Below are 16,417 nucleotides of genomic sequence, written 5' to 3' on the forward strand. Positions count from 1 at the left end.
TTCCAAGGATGACTGCTTTTATTATAGGGGTGATTATAAAATGAAAGATCTATCAAAAAGCAAAAATTTGGTTCTGCTGAACCTGAAGTCATGTTTTCCTTTGTCATAATTTAATGGCATCTTTACAATAAAGTACTTTATGTAAAGTAAATGAAGACAGTAAATTAGACTTTATATTTTCTTAATCTGTTAGCTTACTTTTCTACTCCTTTTCATAGCAGTGGTAAATATTCTTTGAAGTTAGTTTCCTTTGAATTGGAGACACAAGGCTATGTGCTTTAGGAGTTGGGCCCTGGCCAGTTTTCTGCCAGGAAACTGTAACCCCTTTTCTTTTTGTTGAAAATATAAGTACAGAAGTCAGGCAAATGCCTAAGACTCTTATTCTAGCAGTTTATGTTCCAGCCAGTTTTTAGATGTCTCAGTTATTGCCAGCGTGGCCCCTGTTTGGTAAGGAAGTTACATTTTTAGTCATCTGCAACTTTCAGAATAACCAGCATAAAATTAGACTGCACATGTGGCACTCATGGGCACTTGTGTGTGATCTTGTATCCAGATGCACTGTCTCTTGCACACTCCAAAATGCACCTATTTGTATAATGACAAATGTGTTGTATTGGATAGAAGGGGGGAATTTGATCTAAAACTTTTTTCACTACAGATAAAACAATCTGAAAATAAGTCATGACTAAAGGCAGTCTAAAACCGAGCCGTACATATGAATGTATCTGTATGTCATCTGTGTGAAAACAGAGCTGGAATGTGCTGACGGATTTAGCGATGGGTTGGAAATTCTACCTGGTCACTCAAGAGTGGAGCCAGTTTTCAGTAGGAACTCAATTTAGATTCTATTAATTTGGGATTTGAGCTAATAGAATTCAGGTTGGGTTAGAATTTCTGAAAAGCATTAAGAAAAAAGTTAATAGCCTTGGACCAGGCTTGGGTAAATTCCCTACAACAAATCGCTTCCTGGGGCTGGTCACTGTTTGCCACTGGATACGCTCTGCTGGTGTCATCTCTGCCCCTGGGGTCCTCTGTGACTTAATAGTGTCCTGGTGCTTGTGAGAGTGGGTTCCAAGTTACAGCTCCAAAGCCCAATGAGGGATGTATTTTGAACTCACTTTTAAACTCCCTTTGAAAACTCTCAGCTCCCCATCTTCTGGAAAAGATGGGGTTTTTGAGGATATCGCCCTTGATAAGCACCAGATAGGATGTGAGTATCACAGAAAATTGGGGAAATGTTTTTCAGTAGTAAAGGAAATGCCTGTTTGTTGGTAATGTGCCTTGGCTTTAGGGTCAAGCCAGCCTGACCGAACTTTGAACTTGTGTAGCAGAGGCAAGCTACTTTATATGAGTTTCTTCATCTGAAAAGCAGGGATACAACCCAAAGACCAGTAAGGAATGAGGCAGTGCATACAAAGCAGTGTGCCTTTCTATAAGCCCCTCAGTGGAACTTCAGAATTGCTTTTTCTTTTTTTTTTTTTTTTTTTTGAGACGGAGTCTCGCTCTGTCACCCAGGCTGGAGTGCAGTGGCGCAATCTTGGCTCACTGCAAGCTCCGACTCCCAGGTTCATGCCTTTCTCCTACCTCAGCCTCCCAAATAGCTGGGACTACAGGCACCCATGACCACGCCCAGCTAATTTTTTGTATTTTTGGTAGAGACAGGTTTCACTGTGTTAACCAGGATGGTCTCGATCTCCTGAACTCGTGATCCACCCACCTCAGCCTCCCAAAGTGTTGGGATAACAGGTGTGAGCCACCACGCCTGGCCCCAGAATTGCTTTTTAAACATTACTTTCATCTGTACAAGCTATCAAAACATTTTCCTTAAAAATTAAAATATCATAGGTAAGTGGAATCTTAGAACATTCTACTCAAGAGTTTATTACACGTGTTCTCAAATATTTTGGTCTCAGAACCTCCTTCCAATGTTAAAATGCAGTGGATTCCAAAGAGCTTTTGTTTGTGTGGTTTTTTTAAAGTTCTTTTTTCTAACTGTTTTGTTTTGTTTTTCATTTTTCCCCACCCAGGGACCTGTCAGTGTTTACGTGGATTTTTATCTGTCAGTATTTACTAATTTAGAAGTTAGCCCTGGGGAATTTTTTAAATATTTATTTATTAAAGATAACAATAGGCCAGGCACAGTGGCTCACGCCTGTAATCCCAGGACTTTGGGAGGCCAAGGCAGGAGGATTATTTTAGTTCAGGAGTTCGAGACCAGCCTAGGCAACACGAGAAAACCTCTTCTTTACAAAAAATACAAAAGTTAGCTGGGTGTGGTGGCACATGCCTGTGGTCCCAGCTACTTGGGAGCCTGAGGTGGGAAGATGACTTGATCCCGGGAGGTGGAGTTTGCAGTGAGCTCTGATCACACCACTGCACTTCAGCCTGCACAACAGAGCAAGGCCCCATCTCCACAAATAAAAAAAGACAATAAAAACCCTATTATGTGTTAATATTAGTAACATTTCTATGACTGATAACTTTTTTGAAACAAAAATCTATAGTGAGAAGAGTGGTATTATTTGCCCTTGCTGTCCATCTCTTTAGCATCTGGCTTGCTAGAAGGCAGCTGCTTTGGCCCTTGGTGCATTTGGCCTGTTGAGATGCGGTCATTTTGAGTGAAAACATGAAGACCATCTAGCTGCCTACTGAATGCCATTGGGAAGGAGGGGACCTCATGGGACCCCTGAAGGCGTTTTAGGGATCCGCAGGGGTCTTTGGATCACGCTTTGGAAAGCATTGGTTTCAATATATGATATTGAACTTGAAAGTGGGTTGTGTCGTGGCTCCATGTAGGACGATGCTTGTACTCTCTCGCCAGCTGACCTCTGCATGGCACCATTTGGAATTTTGTTTGTATCAAGAGAAACAAAGGCTCATCAGAATTTCTGGCATGTGGTTGAAACTCATAAACAAACTCAGACTGGTTTGTCTTCCTTATCCTAAGTTGGTGGCACATCTGTTTCCTTTATGGGTGATAGCAGCTCTTTGTCGATCACGTGTCATTTGATGTACATTATTTTATCTATGCAGCATCAGTTCCCTGAGCTGGAGATTGTGGACTCCATTTTTACAGGTAATGAAACTAAGGGCTCAGAGAGGGTGAGACATTTGCCTAAGGCCACACAGCTTGTGAGTGACCAGCCGGGTGGGATTCTCTGAATCCCAGGCTGCTGTCGGACACTGTGTGTGGTTTCCTCTCACTCCCACCTAGCCAAGCTCTTCAAACCCCTTCAGCATGTCCCATTCCCTGTTGGTGGAAAGAGGAAGGTATTAAAGGGGCCTACTGTGGCCACACGTCACAGTGTCATTTCCATTTGTAAACCAGGAGTGTTTCCTTTTAGAGGCGTACATATTTACTCATGGAGTTGTCCAACAACTGTTTATTGAGTGCCTATCCATGGTAGGCTCGATTCTAGGTGGTGGGCTTTATTGCAGTAGGAACAAATTTTATTCTAGAAAATTACTAAGTAGACAAAAGTAGAAGGAAGGAAAACAAAAATACCTCCAACCCCGTAACCTGGAGATGGCAACGGCTGCTATTTTGTTTCATTTGCTTCTAATGTTTTCACTGTATAGATCTTAGAATGATATTTGTTCTTATCTAGAAGGTGGCCTAGTATGAGGGAATCTGATTTGTTCCAAGGAATTTGAACAGATGACTGCGTGCTCTGCATTTGAGCTCATCTGCTAGTTATCTGTCCTTCTGCTCACTTACCCCTCTTCCCATCCATCCAAGCAGCCATCCCCAGACACCCGTCCAACCACCCACGAAGCCACCCACCAAGCCACCTACCCAGTCAGCCATCCACCCACCCACCCAGCCACACATCCAGCCACCCATCCAACCACCCACCCACCCATCCACCCATCCACCCACCCAGCCACCCACCCACCCATCCACCGATCTAGCCACCCAGCCACCCACCCACCCATCCACCGATCTAGCCACCCAGCCACCCATCCAGCCACCCACCCACCCATCCACCCATCTAGCCACCCATCCAGCCACCCACCCATCCAGCCACCCACCCACCTAGCCACCCATCCAGCCACCCACCCACCCATCCACCCACCCAGCCACCCATCCAGCCACCCACCCATTTAGCTGCCCACCTATCTGTCCACCTGTAGCTCACCCACCCAGCCACCCACCCACACATTGACCCATCCCCGTGCCCACTCCTCTTCTCACGCATCCCCTCCCCCATGCACTGTGCCTGGCGCTTTCACAGAGTAGCAGGCCCTGCTCAGGGTGCCAGGGATGTGTGATCTTGGCCCTTGTGAGCTGGGTGCTTTGAGAATAGGGGGTCATCGCAACCTGATTCAGTTGGAGGGAATTCATAGTGGAATGTCTTGTTATGAAAATATTCTCCCTGTCTTTGAAATGTACTAATCGACTGTTTTCTTACCTACAGGATTCTGCTTCAGGAAGAAAGGAACTGTCTACTTATGCAGCTGGAAGAAGGCACCCACTTAACATCCTCCCTCCAGTCCCAGTTAAAAAGGTAGGTTACTTTCAAAGAGAAAACTGTATTTGTTCATAGCGTTCCAATGACTGGTTCGTGAACTTGTTTCTTGTAGCTTGTTTTTCTCCTGCTGGAGCTCGACCTGAAATGTTGTTAACACAGAATGGATACATTATACATTTAACACGCTACTGCTGTATGACTCAGGGAATATGGAGAGAACCACATTTGGCTTCAGGGTAAGAGGCCTGAAGTCAAATGTATTCAAGGATTTTGTAACCTAATTAACAGTTTCAGGGGTGTACATCTATACACATGCACATTTTTCTTTTGGGTTTTTTTTTAAAGCATATGAATTTTTTAAGCTAGTAAGATTTGGCTGCTCAAGAATGGCTCTGCGCACATTCTTCAGCCCTTACCATATGGTAGAGTGCAATGTCAAGGGCCTTAGATGTATCATTTTCTCAGATATTCCTCCTAACAATGCCCGAGGTGGGAACTGTTCTCACCCCAGCCCCAGTGAGCCCGTGGGAGCCCAGAGGGGATGAATGGCTTAAGCAAGTGTACCTGGCTAGTAGGTGTTCCAGCCAGGACTGGGACTGGGACTTGGGCACGGGTCTCTGCTGTTGCCGACTTGACTGCTCTCTGCTACTCTTTCCGTGCTCACAGGGTGAGCAGGGGTGGCTGCCCGGCCATCTCAGATGGCCATGCTGTCTCATTTCAGCCTGTGTGCCAGCACCCTGCCAGTGTCCTCGGAGAGCAGCCGTGGTCTCTGGCCTCCAGCTGGGGCTCCCTGAGCTCGGTCAGCTTCATGGACATCTACGGCCTCCCGCAGTACGAGAAGCCCATCGCTGAGGGCAACCAGCTTCTACACTTCCACCTCATTCCCTTCAATGCGCTGGGGTGAGATGCCCCCTTTTCAGAGCCCCCAGGTCCCTCCGGCTTCCACAAGCAGAGGTGGTCCCGGACACACCCCAGTCTCTGGCGTCGCTGTCCTCCCGCTCCTCCCTGTCCTCGCTGTCACCCCCAAGCTCACCCCTGGACATGCCCTTCCTCCCTGCTGGCGGGACTCGCCACTGGCGCAGCTGGCGGACAGCTGGGAGGGACCAGGCCTGGGGACCCTTGACACACTGTGGGCCCACGCCTCAGCTTTGGGGGACGAAGACTTACCAGGCGTGGCGGCCCTTGAGCCACACGGGGTCCCTGGGGATGGGGAAGGGTCGCACGAGCGAGGACTCCCACCAGCTGGCGCTCCCCTGGGTGGAAGTAAGTGTGGACACGGCCTCCTGCGGGGCAAGGGTTATGTCCAGGGAGGAAACTGTGGGGTCCAGAGTGAGGACGGCTGGCTTTCCAGGTCCATGGTGAGCTCTACGTTTAGGAATATTGATGTGATTGGGAAGAGCACACACCTGCTCTTTCTGATCTGTGTTGGGGAAAGATCATTGAAGTTGACAAAGTTGTCTTTCCTAGGTATTTGGCTTGTTTTCAAAAAATACTTAATTGTTGAAAACTAGGGTAAGAACCACACAGTCTTCCACATTCAGAGGCTGCTAGAGATGGATTAGGGCCTTCGTGACCTTTGCAGCATGCCTGCTGAGATGGAACCGTCAGTGTGTGCCCGCCTGAGACCATTATGCCAACAGGTGTCTGCTTGTAACTAGTGGAAATCTCGACTTCTTTTGTTGCTTTGACATCTCTGTATCTTTTATAGTTTTCAAGAACATAATTCTATCAAATGTGGAAGTGAAAATAATTGGGTAATTTCAAAAGACATGCCTGTAAGTATCAGTCATTTCTACTGAATTGGTTGCTCTGGTGGTTCTTCAAATGGAAAAACACAGAGCTCCGTGGAGCCTCATCCATTCAGATGGTGTTGGTTCAGCTCCTCCTTGGAGCTGGGGTCTTTCTGCTTGTAGCCTGCTTGGAAGACCAAACTGCTATCGAAGGGAATATTGATCCCATGTGCTTTTGTGAGCCACCCATGGCAACTTTATCTTCCTTTGGTTTTAAAGAGGATCAAGAACAAGGTCTCCCGTTCCTGAAGTTCAGCCCATTTAATTGACTTTTATTTGCACAGCAAAAATGTTTTAAATGTTCCATTGAGGCAAACACTAGATAATTTGTGCAGCATAGTGGATCTCAGCCAGGGGTGTTTTTGCCTCCTGCCCCTGGGGAACACTTGGCAATGTCTGGAAACATTTTTGGTTGTCACAACAAGGGGATGGGAGATGCTCTTGGCATCTGGCGAGTGTAGGGACTGTAGGCCAGGGATGCTGCTAAGCACCCTACCATGCACAAGGCAGCACCCCCTCCCCCTCGAGAATGGTCCAGCCCCAAATGTCAAGAGGGCTGAGGCTGAGAAACCCTAGTCACATACCATGGAGTATTTATGCTTCAAAGGGTAGAAATAAAACTAGAGAGCAGATCCAGTGTGGTGTAGTGGAAACAGCTTCAAACTAGCACCTGGGAGACCAAGCTTTTGTTCCCTGCCCTGTCCACTTCTAGCTGTGTGACCTTGAACACATACCTGGACTGAGTCTCACCTTTTCCACCCTTGAATGCAGTCAACTCTGTGACCCCCTCCATTCACCACCATTCTGTTACCCAAGAGATAGATGGATTGGTGGATCAATAGATAGGTTCATCACTCTATAAAATAGTAGTCTGTTGGCACTTACCTGCGTAACCAGAGGCCATCATGTCCTCAGACTGCCCCATGGCTTTTTGGTATCTCTATTTTGGTGTCTGCCCCTGTGTTTGCAAACACACTTTGGTATCCCCAGATATATTGTTTCTGAAGTCCATACATGCAGGTATCCTTCATTAGCTTTGTTCCTCTTTATAACCACACGTTGATTGCTCCATGTTTATTCCGTTCAGTCAAAAAGGAAATATCCAATTAGGACTTTTTTCTTAGTCTCCTTCCTCTCTCCCACCACCTTCTCCTTAAGGGATTGAGAGTCCAGAATGTCAGTCTAGTTAGGCATGAAATCTGCACAAGGCCCAAGGGCCACTTTGGGACAGAGGAGAGACAGAGTGGGAGAGAGAAGCGCTGACTTAATTTCACATCCTGATTTCTTTATTTTTTCCTTTGCTTTCCGTGGCAGATGCTATAATGGTCGAAATTTCTCAGACTGGGAAGTATTTGCTTATGTGTGTAGACACTGCCATCTCGTGGTGGAGTCATAAGTCATTCGTGATTATTACTTGTATTACACTGCCATCTTGTGGCGGATTCATATATGGCATTGATGATGAATTCTTGTATGGCACTGCCATCTTGTGGCGGATTCGTATATGACATTGGTGATGAATTCTTGCACGGCACTGCCATCTGGTGGCGGATTCTTATATGACATTGGTGATGAATTCTTGTATGGCACTGCCATCTGGTGGCAGATTCTTATATGACACCGCCGATAAATTCCCGAGTGACACTGCCATCTGGTGGTAGACTCTTATATGACATCGGTGGTGGTTTCTTGGGTGACACTGCCGACTAGTGGTAGCTTTTTATGATACTGCCATCTGGTGGTAGTTTTATAGGTTACATCTATTACATTGTTTCAAGGACACATATATATTATGTTGTTCCAAGGACATATTTATTTGTGTCCTTAGAAACTTGACATACTTGACCCTGCTGGGTGTCCCCAGAGGGCCGGGTTGTGTAGCCAGCTTCAGGCATGGACACTGGGGGGCTCCTCGCCTCCCCTGCCCCATCATGTATCAGCTGTGCTGGGAACATTGCGGTCTAAGTTCGTCCCCCAGCAAGTCTTAATAAGACAAAATTTTTGTGAGATAAAAATCAAGGTTGTCCAAACTTGCAAACCAGCCTCTGAATGATTTTTTCCTTGTGTTTTCAATCAATTGGAGGAAACAGAAGGCAGGTCAAAGGAGTGGGGCAATACACTGTGGTCTTTCATGCTATTTACGTTTTTGTTACAGTTTTGTCTTCCCTGGATTTTAAAAAGTCAAATGTGTTGTGATTATGAAATACTTATCTATTTTCATCTACTCATTAGTATTAGCTAATCAAAACCTGTAAAAATCTTGACTTTGCTCATATTGATGTTTTTATGATACTGATACTCCATTTAATGTTGTTGGCTTAAATTCTGCAGTGTTTTCACTTTGTGCTTTTTTTTTTTTTATCTGTTCTCATGTGGCTCGACAGAAGTGCTCACTGTAAGTGGCCTTGGGAGTCCCCTTGCTCAGTGTTGTTGCTCAGGCCCCAGGCATACCTTTGTGCTGTGGATGGATGTGTTCAGGATGGCTGGGGTGTGGCCAACGAGGGTTATCTTATAGCTGTGCTTCAACACAACTTAGCAATTGGCCTTATCATTATCGCATTGTTAATATTCATGGTGGCTACAAAAGCTGTTTAAGAACTTTCCTAGACACTTTCACTGTTTATTCCCTGTATGTGTTTGTTTCTGGAATGTAATGGCGTTCATTGCTGTCATATGCCACCTAGCAGCTTTGCTATGCTGTGGTTTTACTATATTTTCTTCCTTTTTACCAAGCAGTGTTCACATCCTTGGCTCTTAGTGTCTGTCTGTCTTGAATGATGAAAAGGGAGTAAAGAGATTTTCACATGAACATGGGGAAGATTTGACCCTTCTCTCCCTGGCACTGCTCGTGAGGGCCCACCTCTGTCCCTTGAAGCCCCAGGGCAGGCGTCCTGGGTGTGGAGCGTAGAGTCTGTGCTTTTTCTCAGCCGGGGCAGTTGCCGATGGGACTTCCTCCTGGCAATTCCTACTTCCACACACCCTGTGGGTCCAGTGACTCAGCCTGGGCTTCGAGAATTAGCTCCTTCATTTCTTTCCTCTCTGCATTGACTTCTATGGCGATGATGAGAGAGAAATGTGGCCAGACTTGTGCCTTGGGCTAGGGTGGTTGCAGGTGCTTAGGCTCGTTACCTGGTGCTATTTCCTTTCAGGCATCTACAGCTGAGTCTGGGGACCATGCGTGTCAGGGCTGGGAATGCAAATGGTAGTGGTGGTTTCCTTTGCTGGGGGTTGATGCAGTGGATGGGGGTGCTTCCATTTGCAGTTTAGGGCCAGGTGTTTGGGTCCTTCCATGTGGCGGGGATAAAGAGGAGAGCTGGCGTCTGGAGTCCTGATCTGTCTGAGAGGCAGTGACTCCGGCCACCCCAGGATGGAGGCCAGCTTCCAGCCCTGGCTGATGGGGGAGAAGCAGCGAATTCCCCGGATGTGGCATGGCGGATCTTTGGAAGATTCACTCGGCCTCCACTTGACCTCGCGAGGCCAAAGGCCACAGCCCCATGTGCTCCGTGTGCTGTTGAACATGTTCGTATTTCATTGGCGTGGATGATAGTTTGGTTGAAAGGAGAGATGGTCGCCAGTGGAGTCAGTTTAGGAAGGCACAAAGGTCAACCCTTTCCGTTTCTAGAACTCAGCCAAAGAAAAGTGCAGAGATGAAAGCGGGAGCTGGCTTTGAGTGATGGTGGAGTGCCCAGCTGGGGCTTCCAATTTGATTCCGTGTTCCAGCTGAGTGCGCCCCTCCAGAAAGCAGACTCCTGGGCTCACAGGTGCATTTAGCGTGGGAAGATTATATACACGTTTGTATTGGTTTTGTTAAAAGGAACTTATTGCTATGAGGAAATGGGTAGAAATGGCTGATGAAATGTTAAAAGGAAACATTTCAATGGCTATTTTTGGCTCTTGAATAAAATAGATGTGAAAGATAAAAATAAGCGTGCCAGGAATAGCAGCGTGCTAACCCAGAAGGGCGGCTGGAAGGCTCCTGCCTGCGGTCACTGAGACGGCCAGGCTTGAGCCCCAGCTTCCTCCCCCGGGGCCGCAGGCCTCCCAGGTGGTGTTTTCAGAGGATGAGTGTGGGTTCAACTGTGTCCTCTGCTTTGAAGGTTGCTAATTTTTCCAGCGTTTATTTGGATAACTAAAATGTTTTTTTCTTGAGTATAAAAGCAGTATTTGTTGTATAAAACATGGGAAATATCCGACAGCATAAAGAAGGCAGTGAAAACCATGACCTCTTGGTGAGCGCCACTGCTGTTCCCATCAGGCTAATGCTGCTTTCGTGTCTCGTGGGTGTGCGCGGCTTTCAGAAAGTGCCATTTGAGGGGCTTCTCACCATCATCTTATGTTCGTGTGTTCATTAAGGGGGTGGAAATAGATTTATGAATCCAAGAGGTAGCCAGAAGTTCATTTCTTCAATTTTCCAATGTGAAAAACAACTAGAGTGCAGCAAGTCTCCGTGTGTGTGTCCCAGTGAGTCTCTGGAACACTCAGTGACAAAGTGTGTGCTCCAGCGTCAAGGACCCCGGTACCCGGTGCTGTCATTTCCTGACCCTGTATGTGTCCCTTACTTGCAGCAGTGACTCTTTGAGAAGACAGTGCCAAGAGGTTGGAGAGGAGGGTACGCTGCATCTCCACATGCCTGTCGGATTATTCACTAGCCAGCGACAGTGGGGTGTTTGAACCTCTAACCAAAAGGTCTGAAGCCAGTCTTACTATTTTGTTCTCCGTACGCAGAATCACCTGTGTTACTGGAAATCACAAAAAGATTCCGTACTGAACCTTTCATGCATTGACACTTTGTTCATTTTTTGAGCGGTAAGATATTTTTCTAGCTTCTTTCACCTTTGGGTGATTGGGTTTTAGAAAGAAGTCTTTCTCCCTGGCCCTGGGGGCCTAAGGCTTGAGTCTGATGGAGCTCAAAAAGGAGAATCAATGTATGCATCTTTTTATATATTTTTTATTTTTTTGAGATGGAGTCTTGCTCTGTCACCCAGGCTGGAGTGCAGTGGAGCTGCCTCGGCTCACTACAACCTCCGCCTCCTGGGTTCAAGCGATTCTCGTGCCTCAGCCTCAGTATGTTACTCTATTTTTTATTTAGGAAAAGAGTTGGTAAACTTTTCTTAAAGTGCCAGATAGTAAATATTTTAGGTTTTACGAGCCATAAGGTCTCTGTCACCTAATAGATGTACCCAGTACAGAATTTCTCACTTTAATTTCCAGTCTTTTGTGCTATCTGCTGGTTTCATTGTGAGCTGCAAGGAAATAGAGAGCTGGAGGATTGAAACCTAGTCTGAGAAGTTACTCTGTGAGAGAAGCAAACCCCAAAGGTAGAGTGGAAACAGCAATTATAAGAGGAAACGCGGCCAGTTGTGGTGGCTCAAGCCTATAATCTCAGCACTTTGGGAGGCTGAGGCGAGCAGATCACCTGAGGTCAGCAGTTTAAGACCAGCTGGGCCAACATGGTGAAACCCCGTCTCTACTAAAAATACAAAAAATTAGCCAGGTGTGGTGGCATGTGCCTGTAGTCCCAGCTACTTGGGAGACTGAGGCACAAGAATCACTTGAACCCAGGAGGTGGATGTTGCAGTGAGCCAAGATCACGCCATTACACTCCAGCCTGGGCGACAGAGCGAGACTCCGTCTCAAAAAAAAAAAAAAGAGGAAACGCAACAAGACACAGCCTGTGGAACCTGCCAAGAAGAAGACAAAAGAAGGAGACTGTCTAGGACTGAGATCCAATTTGTGTGAGGAGGGTAGTGATGGAGGGGGCTAAGGGGCATGATGTGACAGCATAGGGACCTGTTTTAATGAACAGTGTTCATGGGGAGTTTTGAGAGACGTTGGGATGGAATTATGACCTTGCCACCTCAATAATTAACTAATTTGTCAGGCGCGGTGGCTCACGCCTGTAATCCCAGCACTTTGGGAGGCTGAGACGGGCAGATCACGAGGTCAGGAGATCAAGACCATCCTGGCTAACACAGTGAAACCCCGTCTCTACTAAAAATACAAAAAGATTAGCCGGGCAAAGTGGCGGGCACCTGTAGTCCCAGCTACTCGGGAGGCTGAGGCAGGAGAATGGCCTGAACCTGGGAGGCGGAGCTTGCGGTGAGCCGAGATCGCACCACTGCACTCCAGCCTGGGCGACAGAGTGAGACTCCATCTCCAAAAAAAAAAAGAAAACTTAACTAATTTGATGGGTTTGTGTAAGTCACCACCCTGCCCCCACTTTGAGACAGGGTTTTGTTCTGTTGTCCAGGCTGGAGTGCAGTGGCACAATCCTAGCTCATTGCAGCCTCGTACTCCTGGGCTCAAGTGATCCTCCTGCCTCAGCCTCCCAAATAGCTGAGTGGGACTACAGGCGCTTCCCACCACACCTGGCTAATTTTTTAAGTTTTTGTAGGGACAGCGTCTCGCCATGTTCCCCAGGCTTGTGTTGAACTCCTGGACTCAAGTAATCCTCCTGCCTGTGCCTCCGAAAGTACTTGGATTACAGGCGTGGGCCACTTTGCCTAGCTGTTTTCATCATTACTTTGAAGAAAAATATATACTTTGATATTTTGATCATAAAACATGATAAGATTTTGCTATTTTTTTTTTGAGATGGAGGCTAAAGTTCAGTGGTGTGATCTTGAGGGGTTCAAGCAATTCTCCTACCTCACCCTCCTGAGTAGCTGGGCCTACAGGTGTGCGCCACTACACAATTTTTGTATTTTTAGTAGAGATGGGGTTTTTCCATATTGGCCAGGCTGGTCTCGAACTCCTGGCCTCAGGTGATCTGCCCACCTTGGCCTCCCAAAGTGCTGAGATTTCAGGCATGAGCCACTGTGCCCGACCTGTAACAAGATTTTTTAAAGGCCATACCCAAAATTCCATTTTTAATCTTTCAATTTTTTTCTTTTCTTTTGATCCATAAAGCAATTGCATATATATTAAATCTTATTCTTCTGCATTTTGCCTACATGACATATACTTTTATCTTATAGAGCTAATGACATATAATCAATTATATATATTATTATTATTTTGTTTTTACAGATAGGGTTTCGCTGTGTCATTCAGGCTTGAGTGCGGTGGCACTGTCTTGGCTCACTGCAGCCCCTATCTCCTGGGCTGAAGCCATCCTCCTGCTTCAGTCTCCCATGTAGCTGGGACCACAGGTGTGTGCCACCACAGGCAGCTATTTATTTATGTTCAGTAGAGGCATGGTCTCACTTTGTTGCCCAGGCTGTTCTTGAACTTCTGGGCTCAAACCATCTGCTCACCTTGGCCTCCCATGTCTGTTATATTTTTTGATAATTCTGTTTAGATGTACAGTTCTCAGTTTTTTAGCATGAGACAATAATACAACCATATGACACTAAATTGATGAAGTGCTTATAAAGTGGTTTTGAAATTCACATGGTAGTGCCAATTATATAATATTCTGTTGAAATGTCATTCTGATATCCTACATAATCCACAGAGATGTTGTTTAAAATGCAGGTTGAGCATTCCTAATCTGAAAATCCAAAATGCTCCAAAATCAAAATCTTTTTGAATATTGACATAATGCCACAAGTAGAAAATTCCACAATTGACCTCATGCAATGGGTCAGTCAGAACACAGGAACACAGCACAGTTTATTCAACATCCTCCAGGGAAAAACTATCCTTCCAGCTCCCTTCAGCTTAGATGTATCTTTTACGTGCATGGCCAGATTTTCCCATGCAATTATAGCCATAAAAGGTGATAAAATGGCACACGTGCAGGCTGGATGCACCAACAGAAAGTTTTCCAAAATAACCCACATGGGGCAAAAGCCTCCTTGCATTATTCATTGTGTTTTGAAATTAAAAACAATTTTTTTCCTGCTTTGTGGTATAAATCTTTTGTTGAACTTTTCAGAAAGCCTGCAGATATCCCCATGGATAAGAGTAATAAGAAAAGAGGAAGAATTTATGTTTATGTATAGTGCAGAAAGTAAGTCAGGCTCTTGGAGAAACTAGACAGTGGTGTAAGTGTGAAATATCTTACAGAAGAGTATGGTGTTAGAATGACCACCATGTATGATATGAAGAAACAGGAGGGTAACTGTTGATGTTCTGTGCTGAAGGTGATTAACAGAAGTTAATGAAATATAGAAAAACACCACATGAAGCTAATAATGAAGATCTCCATTGTGTATTGAGAGTGGCTCCATCAGCAATGCAGTGAACACATGCAACTTACTGTGCACTAATCATGAAATAAAGATATATCATGATGAACTGAAAATTGAAAGGAACTGTGAATATTCAACAGGCTGGTTGCAGAAATTTCTGAAAAATCATGATATTAACATTTTAAACATTTGTGGTGCTAGGGTCGGGCATGGTGGCCCATGCCTGCAATCCCAGCACTTTGGGATGCCAAGGCAGGCAGATCGCCTGAGGTCCAGAGTTTGAGACCAGCTTGGCCAACGTGGTGAAACCCCGTCTCTACTAAAAATACAAAAATTAGCTGGGCGTGGTGGCGCGTGCCCGTGATCCCAGTTACTCGGGAGGGTGAGGCAGGAGAATCAGTTGAACCCAGGAGACGGAGGTTGCAGTGAGCTGAGATCATGTCATTGTACTCCAGCCTGGGCAACAAGAGTGAAAAAATCTCTCAAAAAAAAATAAAAAATAAAAAAGATTTGTGGTGATAAAGCATCTCCTGATTTTTTTTTTTTTTTTTTTTTTTTTTTGAGACAGGCTTTCACCATATTGGCCAGGCTGGTCTCGAGCTCCTGAGCCACTGCACCTGCCCTAAAGGCATGAATTTCTTACCAGTTCATTATTATGCTAACAGAAAGACATGGATATCTAGGAACATCTTTTCTGATTGGTTTCACAAACATTTTGTAGCAGTAGTTGGTGCTTATTTCAGGGAAGCTGGACTGGATGATGACTGTTCCTCCTTAAAACTCTTCAGCTCATCCTGCAGCTGCAATTTTATCAAAAATAATGTTTATGCTGTGTGCTTTCCCTGAAGTGTGACTTCACTGCCATGTGACCAGGGAATCCCTAGATTGATGAAGAGTAAACATAAAAACACTTTCTTGAACAATACGCTCGCAGCTGTGAATAGATGTATGGGTGTGAAAGGGTTTCAAAAGGAGTGAAGGATGCCATATATGCAGTTGTCAGTGCCTGCAACACAGTGACTAAAGGTACAGCTCTGCATGCCTGGCACAACTTCTGACCTTCAACTGTATCACTGATGATAATGAACAAGGTGGTGATTTTGATGGCTTCTTCAGGAAAGTGAGAAAAATATGTAACATCCTTACATATGCAAAAAATATACCTTCAGTTTGTCAGTAAGCTGGAAGAAGCGGATAACAAGAAAGCTTTTAATATTGACAAAGAGGCTCCGGTTTCTTCGTTCACCCATGGTGATAGAGCTGACATTGATCTGAATCAGGGTGATTGTGATAATGAAGACGACATTAACACTGCAGAAAAAGTACCTATAGATGACATGGTTAATGGTATGTGATGGGTTTACTGAAGGACCAGAACAGTGTTCATTCATAACAGAAAAAGAAATCATGTCAGTTTATAAAATGAGAGCCTTGGGCTGGGCACAGTGTCTCATGCCTGTAATCCCAGCACTTTGGGAGGCCAAGGCGGGCAGATCACTTGAGGTCAGGAGTTCAAGAACAGCCTGGCCAACACAGTGAAACCCTGTCACTACTGAAAATACAAAATTAGCTGGGCCTGGTGGCAGGTGCCTGTAATGTCAGCTACTCGGGAGGCTGAGGCAGGAGAATCATTTGATCCTGGGAGGCGAAGGTTGCAGTGAGCCGAGATCACACCACCGCACCCCAGCCTGGGTGACAGAGCGACACCCCATCTCAGAAAATAAATAAATAAATAAAAGGAGATCCTTCTAGACAATACTCGTTGTTAATGAGACAGATGACTTTAGAGGAAACATTTTAAAAAGCCATCCCTTAGAATGCCTCTTTATTCCTAGAGGACTCCCTGGAATTCTTATCAACTGCTTCTGATGATGTTTCTGCTTACTTTTTTTTTTTTTTGAGAAGGAGTCTCACTCTGTCGCCTAGGCTGGAGTGCAGTGGCACGATCTCAGCTCACTGCAAGCTCTGCCTCCCGGGTTCACACCATTCTCCTGCCTCAGCCTCCTGAATAGCTGGGACT

At 45.6% G+C, this 16,417-nt stretch overlaps 1 long non-coding RNA gene and 1 pseudogene across 1 annotated transcript; both read left to right on the plus strand.

The window, feature by feature from the left end:
* Nucleotides 1–4,452: 4,452 nt before the first annotated feature.
* LOC112131507 (protein WWC3-like) lies at nt 4,453–9,468 on the plus strand (annotated as a pseudogene).
* A 1,675-nt stretch (nt 9,469–11,143) lies between these two features.
* LOC129050299 (uncharacterized) lies at nt 11,144–14,447 on the plus strand. The gene is made up of 3 exons (XR_008513926.2): nt 11,144–11,580; nt 13,292–13,413; nt 14,142–14,447. It is a non-coding gene; the product is annotated as an uncharacterized LOC129050299 (long non-coding RNA).
* The last annotated feature ends 1,970 nt before the right edge of the window (nt 14,448–16,417 follow it).

This window comes from Pongo abelii, chromosome 16 (assembly GCF_028885655.2).
Source record: "Pongo abelii isolate AG06213 chromosome 16, NHGRI_mPonAbe1-v2.0_pri, whole genome shotgun sequence".
NCBI classification, from domain to species: domain Eukaryota; kingdom Metazoa; phylum Chordata; class Mammalia; order Primates; family Hominidae; genus Pongo; species Pongo abelii.